Source organism: Triticum aestivum, chromosome 3B (genome assembly GCF_018294505.1).
Source record: "Triticum aestivum cultivar Chinese Spring chromosome 3B, IWGSC CS RefSeq v2.1, whole genome shotgun sequence".
Lineage (NCBI taxonomy): Eukaryota > Viridiplantae > Streptophyta > Magnoliopsida > Poales > Poaceae > Triticum > Triticum aestivum.
The window spans coordinates 52,310,653-52,323,008 of record NC_057801.1 but is presented as its reverse complement, the minus strand read 5'-3'; the positions used below and the strand labels follow the sequence as shown (position 1 = coordinate 52,323,008).

Genomic DNA, 12,356 nt, shown 5'->3' with positions numbered 1-12,356 from the left:
TGATTTTGAGTATATATCTATAGCTAGGTTCTGGGTTTCTAATGATAGGAATTCGGCCATTAATTATGTTTGATCTACTATTATATGATGTATATGGAAGTTTAGGAACTCCATGTTTTTTAATAACATCTTGTGGCTATCTATCAAACATGTATGGTGGAATACCCTAAAAAAGTCAGGTACTGGTTGGTTCTGTCCGCAGAATTGAGCAAAGGGAAATTTGAGGAGTTCACTGGTTTCATGAAAAAAAATCTCCTATAGAAACCATTGGAAGTTAGTTGTAGTTGATAGATGAAGGGCTAGTTCGTTTGTTGGCTTCTAGAATAAGCTGCCCTTACCCAGCTTATTCTAGAAGCCCAACCAACTTTATTTTTTTAGAAGCCAACTAATTAAGACTTGTAAAAATATATTATCGGTTGAGCTTTGAGAATAAGCTGGGTAGTGGCAATTTTTTCAAGAAGCCCAAAAAAGCCATCAAAAGAACTTGCTCGAAGCTCTTCGGCTACCTCAATCTCTTCTACCTCAGGGCATCGATATCTGGAACAAGATCAAGATCTTGGGACAATAACTGTCCTAATTTCATTCTCAAGAGAAGCCTAGAGTTTGGACGAAGAGTACTAACCTGAGCCCAGTCTGTCAGTTGGATATCTTGGTGGTCTCCACAACCAACGGTTGCACACCCAATGAAGGCCAGACGTGCTTTTTTCGAAGTTCAGGCTTGACGTTTACAAGATGAGTTGGAGATTCAGAACAATCATGGTTAATACGCATGCATGCATTTTTACCAGGAAGGAGTGATCAATGATCTTCTCCTTAGTTTGATGTATTTCTTTTTTCTGTTGCACTTTGCTCTCTAGTTTTTTAGTTATTTTCTTCTGAACTGCTTTTGGAGTTATTGTATGGATGTTGGTTCAGTTCTTAGCAATGGAACTGGGGATGGACTCCCTTTTTACCTAAAAAATAGTTGTGTTTTGCGGAGTGCCACAGTTTTGCCGAGTTTTTTCTTCATTTGTATCACAATCAGCGAAGAGGCAATTTTTCCGAGTGCTTTGATTTTGCTGAGTATTTTCCTTCATCACTTGGTTTAGGTAGTTGTTTTCTGAGTGGCCGGCATATTGTACTCAGTAAACTGGTGTTCACTCTGTAAAAACCCATCTTCCGGTAGTAACTACTTGTAACAAGTGTACAATTGAACATGTATTATTCCCCAACAGACCTACTGACTACTTGTCCAAATTGGTTGTCATTCTTCAGTGAGCAGTGATATACGGACGATAGGTTTTTAGCCGATTCTTGAACGATGGATCAAGTCATCCATTGCATTGCATCATTCTGCAAATCGGCACCGTACAAGATGGACTCTAACGCCCACACCAGATATGGACCGAATTGTCTCACGACGTTCTGAACCCAGCTCACGTACCGCATTAATGGGCAAACAGCCCAACCCTTGGAACCACCTACATCTCCAGGTGGCGAAGAGCCAACATCGAGGTGCCAAACCTTCCGTCGATGCGGACTATTGGGGAAGATCAGCCTGTTATCCCTAGAGTAACTTTTATCCATTGAGCGACGGCCCATTGTTTCGATTTTGTCCATGCACTGTCGTGTGCAGAGCAATTTCGTTCTTTAGTGAAGCTTGCTTGCTAGTGCCAAGGACGTCGACCCTATGGACTTCATAATTTCCACGACTCACGGCACCGACCCCCTGCTGCCTCCGGCCAACTAGTCTAGACCTTTGCCGCATTACGCTAGGTGCTACGTTCTTCAAAGCTGTCCTGGTGGCACTGTCTTTTTATGTTTTTGTTTCTGAAGAGTTAAATACACTAGGAGTGCCTCAAGTTGTTCAGAGCGGTCATTTTGATGCCTAAAGTTGTAAAGTACGTGAAACTGGTGCTATAACTTATCCTGCCGTGCATATATGGTGCCTTTGTATGTAGCTGGGCGTACGCCCTGCCCGTGTGGCATACCAATCTGTTGTTGGCCCGCATGTCAATGGCTGGAAGTCGGCAAGGCACCGAGTAAGCTCACATGGTTGTTCTTTTGCAGAAAACTCCTTAAAATAATTTAATTACACAAAAGGCACTTGCTCTAAAATAATCAAGAAAATCATATGTGACTGCTCAGCCCTCATGTCAACATGTGGGATGGAATAATAAAAAGAAAAAGGGCAAGCCAACAGATATTGTCGAACAAAGCAGCTGAGGGCATAGAAAGTGCACATTAGCCACTACAACAAGCGCAGCTACATGTTCATGACGTGATGTGAATCTATTTATAAAGAAAAAATTAAGATGCGCGAATTCCAAACAAGGAGCTCAGGTGTGACTAGGTTTTTTTTTGGCAACCGGAAATTTCACTAGCCCCTTCTGACCTTTTTATTAAAAAACAGATAACTGTTGTTTGGCTGCTTTAGAGGTTCAAATTTATATGTTTTGGCAATGCATATTTTAACTTCAGAAATCATTTGAACAACTTCGAACGAAAAAAAATAAAAAATTCTGAGATTCCGCAGTTACCGGTTTTACCGCCACCATCAGATAAAAAAATCAACTCCTGTGTTCGAATCCCTGTGACTCAATTTTTCCTTTTGTAATTCTCTTTCTTATTTCGTCCGGTAACCATATTATAAATAGGGTCGTATCTCCATATTTAACATACAACTGTGCCTGGCGTACTGGCTAACATTCCACTACGCGTTGTGAGTTAGTTACGGGTTTCAAATCCCTCGTCTCTTTTACTTCTTATTATTATGTTCCATCATACGTATCGACATGTGGGCCCATACCCGACACACATAAGTATTTGAAAAAAATTCTACATAATTAAATAAAATTTGTGGGGCTTTTTTATGAGATTTAATTAATGTTCTGGGTGTTTTCTATAAAAAACCATGTGTGCAGCACACACATTGCAGCCTTGGTTAACATTGCACACACACATTGCGGCCTTGGTTAACACCCACAGACATGTGTGCCACCTGCCAGCAGGCATGCCAAATATGCAGCTCATACGCACACATATGTACAAAGGCACCGTATTTAAACGCTCGGACAAGTTATAGCATCTGTTTTATGTATTTTATAATTTTAGGCACCAAAGTGACCATAACAAACAAGTTAAGGCACCCATGGTATATTTAACTCGTTGGTGATATTTGTCTTTATTTACAAAGTTGAGCAGACCTGCTACGTGCCAAAGCCTCCACCTCCAACCTGTCGTGCCCTCGTGATTTGCTGCAGTACATCCCCCGGTGTGTGCCATGACAGCACACCCCACAACTAAAGCCCGATCGATATAAGCAAATGTAAGAGTATCAGATGATATCTAGCCTTAGGCTATCCGGTGGTACGAGCTCCGGCGAGCTGTTGGATCTGAAATCCAAGGGTCACATGATATTTTCCCAGCAAATGTGGTGCTCCAGTAAGTCTACTTGGTACTAATCTGCACACATGACAACATTCAACAGCTCTCGGTTTCGTTCCATGCGCCTGCACTGTTTTTGTTTGTTCCCAACGTCCTGGTCACAACCAGATCAAGGTTAAGCCCCCTTGAATCTCGCAGGAAGGCGTGCCCACCATCTCAAACGGCTCGCTCCTGTCGCTCGATCGGGGATTGGTCGCCAGGTCTCGATCCCTGCCAGCCCGTGGGCCGCAAAACAGTAGCAGAATTCAGGTGATCGAAAACGACATTGACGATAATTGAAACTGCCAGCGTACGTAGACGGGCCTCTGGCTAATTAAAAACGGGGAGATTCCATTCCATTCTCAGGTTGTGTCTGCCCATTTCTGCGTGACCAGAACGTTGGCCACGCCAAAACTAGTACTGTAGTGGAGTAGCTACTTGCTAGGTGGTGCCGAGGAATTATTGTCGCTTGGGTTTGTTGCTTCGGTGACCGCTTCCAAGTTGGGCCTGTGGACGTGGATGTATAAGCAAGCGCAAGGGAAGCAATCATATTCTAAATCTAGTAGAATAACACTAAGGGATGGATCCGCTTGACGAGGAGTCCTTCTTGGACGAGCTCATGCCGCTTCAACGGGAGGAGGCGCCGGCGCTGACTTACCAGGGCAGCAACGGCATGATGACGATCAGCGACCTCCTCTTCTACGGCGGCGAGGCCTGCACTGCCGAGGAGAGCAGTAGCGTGGGCTTTGTCTGGCCATTTCAGCAGCCCATGCCGCCCTCGCCACCGGCCGCGCGTCCGCACCCGCCGAACCAGGAGTTCAACTTTAACTACCTGAGCGAAGTGTGCAACCCCTGGAGGAGCTACATCCCTGACCCTCCTGCGGTCGTCCAGGCTGCTGCCGGCAAGGGGCCGCTCACTCTTCCCCTCCATGACGCTCTTGCGAGCTCGTCAACGTTCGTGTTCGGGGGAGGGGACGGGGAGAGCTTGGGGATGAGAAGCATGCCGGCCTTCGGCACCCACCCAGAGAGCAAGCTCAACGCCGGAAGCGGAACTCCGTCAAAGAACCTCATGGCGGAAAGGCGGCGCCGGAAGCGGCTCAACGACCGCCTTTCCATGCTCCGCTCCACCGTGCCCAAGATTAGCAAGGTGTGCTGCCGCATCGCCCTTAACTTTTGTATATCGAGTTATCTGCGACTGCGAGTTGTGGACCTTCATTAATTAGCTTGTTTAGATCTAATTAACCGATCGATCGAACTGCAGATGGATAGGGCTGCGACCCTTGGGGACACCATAGACTACGTCAAGGAACTGACCGGGCGGATTAAAACCCTGGAGGAGTAGATTGGCGCCACGCCCGAGGAGCTGAACCTGCTCAAAAATTTCTCCAGCGGTGGCAATGAGGAGACGCCGACGAGGAGTTCCACCAAGGTATGTGCAAACGTCGAGAACCGAGGCGGAGGCGACACGAAGATTGAGATCTTCTGCTCGACAAACCCCGGAGCGCTGATCGCGACGGTGACCGCGCTGGACGTGCTGGGGTTGGAGATCAAGCAGTGCGTCGTGAGTTGCTTCAGTGACTTCGCCATGCAGGCCTCGTGCTCACAAGTAAGTAAACTCATTCTGAAATAGTACCCATCTCTAAGTTTTCCTTCATTGCATGCTAATGAAATTCGATTGCCAATGTCCATTCACGGCGTGCCCGGAGTGTAGGCGGAAGGGAAGAGGCAGGTGATAAGCACAGACGAGATCAAGCAGGCATTGTTGAGGAGCGTAGGCTACGGGGGAAGGTGTCTATAAGCTATAGCTAGCTAGAGATACAAGCGGTTTGTAATCTCGATGAATACGTGCTACATTTGCATTTTTTTTACATGACTTTGTGGGGGCAATGTCTGTATGAATTAATGTAGGAGTTTTTTGGGAATATCTTCGATGAGTATTTGTTGTCACCGGATTGTCTTCTTTGTGTGTGTGAGATGCATGAATGATTGATTGGAGTGGATACCCATTGTTGGAGTGTTAATTTGGTTGGGCACTCTGAGGCCCGGTGTTACTCACAATGCTTTGTATCGCTTGATGCTACATTTCAGATAATAAAGTCGCCCTTTATCGAAAGAAAAAAAACTCTTACAGCTTCTTGTTTCTTCTGTTAGTTTAGCTGTTTCTGGACATGAATGGTTGTCATGTTTTCTCCCACGCTTCATAAACTTGATAGGATTCTCATGTCTGATAGTTAGGAGGACCTATTTCCTATAGTTTCTGTTAGGAAATTAGTGCGTGAAATTTCTTACCATAACCCTCTATGACTTTCGTCCGGGGATGAAGGAAGAGAGGCACCTAAAACCCGTGAATTCCGTTTTGACATGTCTTCTGTTACAAACGATGAATTCCAAGGGCTAGTCGATAAGATCTGGAATAGGACTGTGCAGGCCTCAGATCCTATAGACGGCTTCACAAGCTCTCCTCCAAATCTTTTAGAAGGTATTTTTCACATCCATAATGCATGTACCACTATTGTAGAGAATTGTAACATGTTCGTGAAATGCCACACAAAGGAGTTAGATCTTCGATGTTCTTAGATGTACCTGTACAAACATGCAGTTTGGTGTCATTCGATGTACAATCAGATGGTTGTGTTTGATTTGCAGGACTTAATATGAGTGCCAATGTTTTGACGAAACAATGAGTCATTTCCGTTTTGCCGAATTCCTGATACTCAACATGCCATACTTTTAGCAAAGCTCATGCCAAAATTTTCGGTGGAGGTATTGTATTTCATGTATTTTCACAACTCATGTTTACAAGAGTTATTTGTGGAGTTCGATTGTACAACCACAAATTTCTGTGTTGATTTGCAGTATTTAATATGAGTCACTAGTAGAAAAACGACCAAATGTTCAACTCATTAGTTCCGGTTTGTAAATGAACCGGCACTAATATGATCATTAGTCCCGGTTCGAACGACTATGCATTAGTCCCAGTTTATTTGTGACCTGTAGTCCCGATTTCTGTCACAAACCGGAACTAAAGGGGTGGTGGCAGGCTGGCGTCAAGCCGAGGCCCCATGAGCCCCTTTAGTCCCGGTTTGTGACAAAACCGGGACTAAAGGGCCAACCAGGGGCGCGAGCAGGGGCCAGGCCCGTGCCAATCGCTCGCCCCCCTAAACAAATTTTAGCATGACCTATACTGTGCATTGCTAATGGCCGCAACTAATTACTCCATCATTAGCCCAATAGCCCATAGATATGTACGTGACTGGCTATTGTTTGGCCTGCAGAAAATCAGATCGATCCGGTCGGTTGATCAATTTTCCTGGAACGCTTAAGGCATTTATCGCGGTCGCCGGCCGCCGCTCAGTGCCATCCGTCGCTAGTGCGTGTCCTGCTAGTGCATTTATGATTGCTGCGGCAGCCATCCGCTGGCCGCCATGACGACGACTCCCTGTCTGTTGTACATGCATGCAGATCAGATCATCAGAATACAGCTAGAAGTCGCGAGCCAGATGACCAGGATTGAATATATTTGCAGCAGGTAACACTACGCACCCATATGTATTAATAATTATCCTGTTTTCATGAACTGTGATCTTAGTCTGGTTAATTAGCATATACTATAGTATCTTGTGCATTTTCAATCCACGACATGACTTATTTGTGTGACCTTTCTGCTCTTTAATAGATGACATGTTTGTGCGTATTCTAAAAAAATGACTTATTTGATGTGTCTAATACATGCACAATGATGGATTTTTCTTGTCATATAGTCTTTTCTAGTCAAGAACGGACTCAACTAGAGTATCAACTTGCCCATTTCTAGCTGGATGTTTGCAACCATTTAAAGCTAAAAATCTCGTCTTCGGTTGCCGATTTGACCGTTGGATAGTTTTAAACAAGTAAAACTACATACGACATACTAACTTGTTGATAGATTACTATGGTTGGTCATAAATCTTCTAGTGTAGGCCGCGACAACCGAACGAACTTCTTCGCCTAGTCAACACACGTTTTTGAAACAAAATGATTTTCTTCGACATTGCATGATCTTCTATAATGGTAAGGAACATACCGGAGTTCACGTTATCAATTTGTTCAACGTTGGTGGTTGTAGAGGTCAGTTTAAGTTAATAGAAATGTACCATTCTCCACTAAAAAATGTAGTATTCTTTTGTAGTTTCAAACAAATATTTTATGATTTGTCATCATTGCTACCGTGAGTCTTAAAATATTGTGATATTCCATGAATTTTGTGAATGTCGGCTTTGCGCCCCCCTCGTGTCCAAATCCTGGCTCCACCCCTGGGGCCAACCTATAGTCCCGGTTTGTATCACAAACCGGGAATAGAGGGGTCTAACCTTTAGTCCCGGTTGGAGACACAAACCGGGACTAAAGGGCAATTTTCAAACTCTACCCCCCCCCCCCCCCCGTCGGTATCGCCTTTAAAGTTTTGAAAAAAAAAGAAAATGGTAAAAACTTCAAAAATTAAAATCCTTCAATATGTTACTACATCTAGTAGTTAGGGAAATTTAAAATCATAAATTTCGACATCATATCTTTTGCATACGATGTCGAAAAAACGCATAATATATCAAAAAGTTCAACACGAAAATCCGCAGCCGAATTCAACGGCCGTAGGCTATTTTGCAAATATTTAGAATCCTCAAATTCTTAAAGGAAAAAAAGCTATGCTCAAATTTCAGTGTTTTTGAAATTTGGTTAAATCTGGTTAAACTGTGGTTAAACTACTTATTCAAGAAATATTAGTGTTACTAAATAATTATTTTAGTTTTTTTTGAATTTTGGTTAAACTGTAGTCAAACTATGGTCAAATCTGGTCAAATTGTAGTCAAACTATGGTCAAACTACTTATTCAAGGAATATTAGTGTTACTAAATAATTATTGTTTTTTAGAATAATAGTTTCAAATTCAAATGGTGAAACGTGGGACTTCATGCTGAAGCTAAACTCCTGAGGGTTAATAGGATTGACAGCTTACTATTGATAGGTAAACAACAAGTGCAGACTTGGAAACTAGGGGGAATAGTACTCGAAAGTTAAGCGTGCCCAGGCTAGAGTAGTGAGAGGAGTGTTGACCAGCCGGGAAGTTAGACGATTTGGAATAAGTGCTCCACACTTGAGCAATGATGTGGGATGATTAGGGATTAAATTGTCAAATAATTCAGAAATTTGAAAATCAGAAAAAAAATCATTTTTTTTGAAAAAATCAAAAGAAAATTCAAAAAGAAAACCTTTAGTCCCGGTTGGTGTTACCAATCGGGACTAAAGGTCCCCCAGCCTCCGGCGCGGGCTCGTGCCACGTGGTGGGCCTTTTGTCCCGGGTCATGTTGAACCGGGACTTAAGGGGGGGACCTTTAGTCCCCACCCTTTAGTGCCGTTTACAGAACTGGGACTAAACGTCCTTTACGAACCGGGACTAAAGTTCGTTTTTCTACTAGTGAGTGTCAATGTTTTGACAAAACATTGAGTCATTTCCATTTCCAAAATTTACCAAAAAAATTGCCAGGTAACCACCGTCTGGCCCTGGTAGTTACAAAGCTGCTGAACCCAAGTGGGAGAAGGAGGCCGGGGATTTAATAGCCGCACGTAAACTGCCTCCGTTCTCAAAACATTGAGATCCTGCTCGTGACTTTTGTATTCTCTAGGCCCGTGCAGTGCAAGACACAAACAGTAAGGAGTTGGTCCTCCCGACGCAGGAACTTTGCTCCACGGAGGAGAACTTGGTAACATCAATCACCATTAATAATTTAGTCCCCACAACTTATTTATTACATACCTTAATAATCATTTACCAAAACACATGTATTTTTTCTAGAGAAAAATAAAGCAGGAATTTGGACCTCGCCCTCATGAATCTCCCCACGGCTATAGGTATGATGACCCTCTTAGCCGAACAGTGAAAGAGGGTTTCGGGGTTAACAGGGAGCCCAAGACTAGGCATGTGTTGGGCAGGGATACGATGTTGCAGGACGATGCCTACCCCGAAACCAAAGAACTAAAAAATTACAGAATAGTACATAAGCAAAACTAAGTTAGATGCAGTAGTAGACGCAGCACTCAAGAAGAGATTAGTAGAAATTTTTCCGCACGACATGCCAAGTCCTACCCAGCAGCATACACCTAGGATCACCCAACAGCCATGAGCATCCAACTTTATTCCATGCTGACTGCAAGCCAACATGGATGGGGTGAAGACAAGGGTTGCCAAGGGGCAAATCTCCCCGTTTACCAATGGTAGCAGAATGATGCACGTGGTCATCCTGGCACTTGATATGACGAGGGTGCAGATGTAGGAGGTAGTGACGGGCCTCGAATTTTGGTCGTTGCCTCATCCCCCTGAAGAGGGCATCACAATGTTAGGGCAAGTGACCCAGAGCCACCTGCTTAAGTGGCCGATAAATGATATAGATGAGGTTCCCCACGCATATGCCAATTTTAGAGGCGTAGTGCCAGATATTCCGCATTCAGGGGAGAAGAATGCACATGACAGTTGCAGACCATCCGCACACAAACCACCTATGCATGTTGTCATCCACAAAGGGCAGAAAAAGATATGTATAAGCCCGGGGAACCGCTTCTATCGGACTCTCTTGATTGATCTTCAAGTTCAACACGCCCATGTCGTAGATAAATCAAAACAAGGTCAACATGGATACACGGCCAAGGTTATAGAAGGTTATAGTTTTGTCTAGGAGTTTCCGGCAGACAGAACTGATCTGGCATTTAATGAGGTCATCCATGCAAATATCTTCTCTGCTAGTGTAGTCTCCCCAGAGTTAATGAGGCTTTGGGTACTTCATTGAGCTACAAATGACCTACTCCCACATAGTAAAGTTACCTGATCCTTTTTACATGCACTGCCACAACCTGGAAACCACAGGAGGGCAGGAGGTCATCTCAAGCTACTTGTTCCCGTTCTTTATCGTCAATCATCCACATACGGACACCTCTAGTGCCATACTGCAACAAGTAAGTCATCACTCATTTATTTTGAAACATATAAATGGCCTTGTGGTTTGATCTCACCAATACTAGTTTCTTCATTTTCTGTGCAGCGACCGGCATTGGATCATAATCGCACTATTGCCGACGCAGGGCTTTACTTATTCCTCCGCTTCGAAGAGACAACCTAAAAACCAATGGACCAGATTGAAGAAGGTTCTAAATGATGCTCTGGCCAAGTGTAAAAACTTCAGAGAGACGATAACAGAACATTCAAAATTCAAGTTCTTCACTAGCGCTTGTTGCTATCAAGAACAAAATGTGAAAACCTCTTATAGGTCTAGCTACTATGCCATGGCTATCATGGACGACATTTTGAGGAAAAGCAAATATTTGCTAGTGATAGCCAGATCATCAAGTGGTCTGAAGTGATGGAGAGGGACATGGACATAGAAAAACTATTAGCGGAGCATGGGGGCCTCCAAAAGGTGTTGGCCACAATCATCAACAAAGAGGTTGTAAATGAGGATGGGAAGTTCCACTGCCAATTAGAGCGAGATGAAGAACGACTTCACCAAGTCGAAGACATATTACGGTAATTGATTGCGAATGATACACTGCTTCAAAACATCTTGATTCATTGTTCATATATGAGTTGAGACACACATATTTATTTGTTGCCCTACACTTCTTATAATGTATGTTTGCATCATTAATACTCTTAATTATTGTATCACCGTTCTAATATGATTATTTGAACGCAGTGGAATAATCGAGTGCAAAATACTGCTTCACCGCCATTAAAACGATGCCATGATAGTAAAATAATGCTGCCGCGGCAGCAATTACTCTATATGCCGACATCACTACCAGTTGCGGGCGGCAAAGGTACCTAGCACAGCTAATACGCACAACAGTGGCGAGCAGAGACAAAGCAGTGGCAGGCACATACAAATAAAATAACTCGGTAGTTATTATAGTTGTGGCGGGCGATAACGTATACGCGCCTCTACAACACTGTGCCATAATAGCTGTGGCGGGAGGTCAGTGGCGAGCGACCCTGAGAGCCTGGCCCGCCACTAGTAGGCTTTTTGCACCAACCACTACTGGGCATTCCTTCAGTAGTGATGGTTTAATAAATTTGACATCAATTGACTTTTGATTTTCTACAATTGTTCAGCCTCAGCTGCGGCAGTACTCTGCTCTTTTCTCTACATAGAAAATGGTTGGAAGGCATTTGGTTTCGATCAAAGCAAATGGAGAGTGGGCGTTGGGCACTTTCCCTTTAAGAAACTTTCTTTCGCACAAACTCAACACCACAATTTACCAGGATGCACTAACAGTAAGGAGCCACTTCTTATCTTCCGTACTGCTCACATGCCCTGAGATTACTTGCAAAGTGGGTACGTGCACCGTTGCGAGAAAAATTAGTAAGTGTGTCATAGGTGTCACCCTAGTATCCAACTGGCTCAATATATATAACATATTTCTCCAATTTTTTCCATAGAATCATAGCCTAGCGCATAATACAGCCTTGGTTGGAGCTAACTTATGCTGTCACAATCAACCATTGTAGGCATAGAGTTGCAATTTCATGCATACAAGAAAAAAATGACGACATAGATCAAAAAATTTACATGAGTTGGCCGTAATGTAGGCTTGGGAGGCATCAGGAATTGCACGTTGCACACTAAAGCCAATGACTGAGTGAGGGATTAGGAAACTGCTGGTGTGTGGGTCGCGACATGGATAACTGTGCTGACCCTACTGTTACGAACCCAAATTAACACACTCCAACCTCATGAGTAGGGGTAAATGGAGCGGAAACTTTCAGCTTTTCCCGCGGATAAGAGTAAATGGTGAGGGAAAATGGAAATGGAAATAGAAATTTGAAAAAGTGAAATGGAAATGAATTGTTTTATGCGGAAACGGAACGATGTTTTCCAATGGAACAAACGCAGAAACAGAATTCTTTCCATTTTGAATATGAGCACATG

At 43.7% G+C, this 12,356-nt stretch overlaps 1 pseudogene; it reads left to right on the top strand.

Moving 5' to 3' along the window:
- Nucleotides 1-3,985: 3,985 nt before the first annotated feature.
- On the top strand, nucleotides 3,986-5,314 carry LOC123064680 (transcription factor BHLH3-like; annotated as a pseudogene).
- The last annotated feature ends 7,042 nt before the right edge of the window (nucleotides 5,315-12,356 follow it).